The sequence below is a fragment of the Penaeus japonicus genome, unplaced genomic scaffold (assembly GCF_977035675.1).
Source record: "Penaeus japonicus unplaced genomic scaffold, GWHDUDI00000001_assembly GWHDUDI00000004, whole genome shotgun sequence".
Classification (NCBI taxonomy): domain Eukaryota; kingdom Metazoa; phylum Arthropoda; class Malacostraca; order Decapoda; family Penaeidae; genus Penaeus; species Penaeus japonicus.
In genome coordinates this window covers 39,152,567-39,157,566 of record NW_028234406.1, presented here as the reverse complement: position 1 = coordinate 39,157,566, position 5,000 = coordinate 39,152,567, and positions in this window count along the sequence as shown.

Sequence of the window (5,000 nt, the reverse complement as noted above, 5' to 3'; positions counted from 1 at the left end):
AGAGGAAGCGAAATCCTCCGTAAGGAAAGGTCATGGCCCAGCTCCTTGATTCGGGAAGGCCATGTGAGTATCGGGTCGGGGCAGCACGTGATCCGAGCCGTGCGGAGACCCGGCCGTGACCGCCGCCGCTTCCCGCACACGCACCTTGCAACGACCGCCCTCTCTCGATCAAGAATCCTCGGCAAGCGGTATCACGTTTACAGTTACCCTTGCTGTTTCCGGATTAGCTGCCCAATGGCGCTTGGGAAATGTTCTTCTTGGACGAAAATGGACTTATTGGATTCACATACTCACTTATTTATATCACATTCGGAATGAATGATAATCAAATCACATACACTATCACAAACATCTAATTAAAACCCACCACGAGAGAGGAGACACAGGTGTGGAAAGGAAAACGAAGAGAGACAAACGAACCTAAAAAAAACATATAAATGGAGGTTATTGACCCGAACACGAGATTCCTTCACTGGCATTATCAAGAGGTGCAAAATCTCGTCTCCTGCTGTCGCATAGATGTTATAACATTGCAAAGCTATTACAGTAAACATGACCGGAGAAGTACAGAAGTCGTATGATTAAGCCGTGAATGGTATGGTTAAACGTCGATTATTTTCTCACATCAAAGCCATCACTTGCTTGATGTGGACGCTGCCAGCGTGCGATTTCAACAAATCACAGGTCAATAAGAGGCCGTGGCTGTCCCCCGATCACATATCGACACATGGGGCCACTCACACGTTGACCCAAATCAACTCTAAGGCTCATTTTCCCTTACGGGACCCGCGGCAAAACGGCCCTATCGCACCTCGTAGCGTGGCCCTTTGTCCCCCTCCGTGTTTCAATTAGCGAGGTATTGGGTTCGGAGACTAATGAGAGTAATCTGCCTGCATACTCCGGTACTTGTGATTCAATTGGCAGTCCAGATCTAGGCTCTGATTGAGAGATCATATTCACGTAAGGAAAAACAGACAATGCTCACGCCATCACCATCACAGCTGACTGACAATTGGCAAACTCTCTCTCTCTCTCTCCTTTCTCTCTCTCTCTCTCTCTCTCTCTCTCTCTCTCTCTCTCTCTCTCTCTCTCTCTCTCTCTCTCTCTCTCTCTCTCTCTCTCGCTCACTAATTAAAGATAATTAACAATATTACGAAAGTCTAATAATTAGAATGCTAACTTTTAAAGAATGACGTTAAAGTAATTGGAACAATATAAATAATAAAAGTAACAATGCCAACACCAATAATAATGATAATAATACTGACAGCAAAAATAATAATAGCAATAATGATAAGAAGAATACCGATTATGATCATAATGATCCTATTACCAATAACAAGAATAACAATCACAATAGTAATAATAATATTAACAATAATGATAACAGTAAGATTAATAATAATAATAATAATAATAATAATAATAACAATACCAATGATAATGATAGTAACACTAATAACAAAAACAACAAAAAACAGTAACACCATCCTATTCTCTTCCGTTTTAAAATCTCCAACTCCAACAACAAAAACAATAACAACGATAATAACAATAACCACACCAACACAACATGAACAAAACAAACACAATTTACCAAAGAACCGACACGAACAAAAATCAGCGATATAAACAAACAAACACAACTTGCCATGTGGTCTTTTGCCATTGAGGCGTCAGTGACACACAAGGAGAACGAATGTAAAGAATATTCCAAATACTTGTCCTGACAGTCAGTCGATTTAATTGTACTTGCTGAATAGTAAATAAGATGTCGAGTGATCAATTGCGTATAATAAGACCATTGGAAGCCTCATGAGCAATATTATTTTAGTGTAGTTTATCACATGCGTCATGACATGAAAGTGCTGTCATAAGATTACAGTAAAGATAATTTTCATCTTTATAGCATCGTCATTATTACCGTGACCATATACGCAGTTAACATCAACTTTACTAGATACCCATAGAGAGTAAAATTGCAATAACAATACAACATCACGATAGAAACGACAACTCATGCAACAGAAAAAGAACTTGAAGAACAAACACAGAAACACACACAGCAACACAATCGATAAGGAGCATTGACAACAACACACAATCATATGTAACTCTATCCCTTTTCCCTCCTCCCTTCCCTTCAACCATCCCTCATTCCCTTTCCCATTTACCCTTTACCCTTCCTTCGTTCCCCTCCCCCCAACCCCAACCCCAACCCCAACCCCAACCCCAACCCCAACCCCTTACCCCCATACCCTCATCCCCCTCACCCCCATGCATTCCGAATCCCTCAAAAATTCCCTCACCTCCGCCAGTCAAGGTTGAATGGCCCCTAATGACGCCGAGGGTCTAAAGAAAGGACGCGTTCGGAAGTGGATAGAAAGAGAGAGACAGATGGATGGATGGATGGATAGACAAGAGGAATATATAGATGGGTTACTCGGGAGAGGCAAGTGAGGGGAGAAAAGGAGAAGGCGACGGAGAAGAAGACAAAGACGTAGAAGAGGAAAGAAGACGAGGATAAAAAAGAAAGTGGCGATAGAGTAGAAGAAAACTAAAAGAACTAGAAAATGCCTTTTGTATATCCACTTCCAGTTCAATCCGATGTGGAAAGCGGTTCCTGCCAGGGATTCCACGTAGCCCACGTCCCTTCCACCCCCTCCCCTCCCTACCCCTATCCCCTGGCGATGTAATTCTGAATTAACAATCAATAAACCACAAGTTCCTAATGACGTCATAAAGAGAGGCGTTGTGTGGATGTAAGGATGAGGCGGAGGGGCGGGGTGGGGGTGAGGGAGGGAGAATGTGTGGGAGGGGCGAGGGGGAGGAAGTAAGTAATTACATAAACCAAACGCTAAACGTACTTCAATTTCCCCCATCATCCCACCTCACCCCCTCTTCCTCCCTCATTTCCCTCCTCCCTCCCTCCTTCCTTCCTCCCCCCCCCCTCTCTCTCTTTCTCTCTCTCTCTCTCTCTCTCTCTCTCTCTCTCTCTCCCTCTCTCTCTCTCTCTCTCTCTCTCCCTCTCTCCCTCTCTCCCTCTCTCCCTCTCTCCCTCTCTCCCTCTCTTCCTCTCTTCCTCTCTTCCTCTCTCCCTCTCTCCCTCTCTCCCTCCGTCCCTCCGTCCCTCCCTCCCTCCTTCCCTCCCTGCCTTCCCAAGCATCTACTCCTCCACAGAAATGACCATTACAACCGTAATTTCCCTTCACAATCTGATGTCATATCAATAAATCACCATATCACGTCGCGCCATCGCAGAAAGGACGGACAAGAGGGAGAAATGACTTTTTTTTCTGTGTCTCTCTCCTCTCCGTATGCCTAACCTCGCCTGGAGGACATTCACCTCGGAGACTGGCAGGGAAGAGGAGGAGGAGGAGGAGGAGGAGGAGGATAACTAAGTGAGAGAGGGTGGGGTGGGGTAGGAAGGAGGGAATAAAAAATAGATACGAAGGAATACGAAAAGAAATGGATGGGGGAGAGAAAGATATTAGAGACGAAGGAATAAGGAAAGAAATGGATGGGGGGGAGGGAATAAAGAATAAAGAAAAATAAAAAAATAAAGGAAGGGATGAAGGAAGAGATAGAAAGGAAGTACAAAGGGAATTGAGAAAGAAAGGATGGATGGTGGGAATAAAGAGTGGAAAGAATGGAAAAGAGAAAAGAATTAAAAAAAATATATAGGAAGGGATGAAGAAAGAAATAGAGAATGAAAGGATGGAAGGAAGAAGGGAACAAAAAGAAGAAAGGAAGGAAGTAAAGACAGAGGCAAACAATAACGAATACGAAGAAGGAGAGGACGAAAGGAAAATAGCGAGAGAAAAATAAAAGAAAGAGGGAAGAAAGGCAAGCAAACTTATCTAAAAAGGAAAAAAAAACAAAGAAAAGGGCAAACAAAACTTACCATCAACAAAGGCCAAAGAATGATCGAACAACAAAAACAAAAACAAACACTCGAGACTTAAAGGCGGCAGTCTATTCCATTATTATTTTCTTTCTCTCTCTCTCTCTTTTTTCGTTGACGTTCACGAGAAATGATTGTGTTTGGTGGTTCAAGAGGGGAGACCAAGAAGATGGGAGGGGACGCAAGGCCGAAGAGGAAGAGAGAGGAGAACGAGGGTAAAGGACGGGGAGGGAGAGAGGAGAGGAGGAGGAGAAGGATGGCGAAAGGGCGGAGAGGAAGAAATGGGTGACGAAGGAAGGAAGGACCGCAACGGAAAGAGGGGGAAAGAATGAAGAAGTCGGAGAAGAGATGAGGAGCAAGAGACGAAGGGAAAGAGAGGGGTAGAGAAAGAGGAAAAGGAGAAAGAAGCAACCACAAAGGAGAGAGAGAAAGAGTATGGTAACAAATGACGGAGAGAAAGAGAGGAGAAGAGAAAGAGAGGGGGAGAAAGAGGTCCCGAGAATGAGAAAAGAAGGAACGAGAAAGACGGAGAGAAAGTGGAAGAGAATGAGAAGAAGAGAAGTGCCGATAATGACGGAGAGAGAGAGAGATAAAAAGAATGAACTAATGAAATACAGACATACAGAGAGGGGAAGAGAATGAAGAAAAGGGAGGGACGGAAAAGGACGAAGAGAAAGAGGGGGAAACGAGGAGGGAAGACAAGACAATCAAGACAAGCATTTAGAGCGTTTTTCTCGTTTGTCCCGGGGCAGCGCTGCTTATTTGCTTATTCAGGCCCTTTCCGTGCGGCCTCTGATGTTTCTTTGTTTTTAATCACTCTTTAACCTTTTTTTCAACTACAGCTCCTTTATTCATTTCCGATCGTAATTAGAATCGTTACCACTCTCATTCTCTTGTTCTTTCTTATCCTATCTCAAAAATCATTCGTCTTTCCTTCTGAGATTTTATTTTCCCCTCAAAATCGCGAAGCATGAAATCTTTAATGGAAATTACGGCTGATGTTTCCCGTCCATGTCACCATTCACCCCCCGATGCAATCCCTCCCCCCCCACCGATGCAAAAATGATGACTGCGGCAGTTCATCACTTCTTTCCCG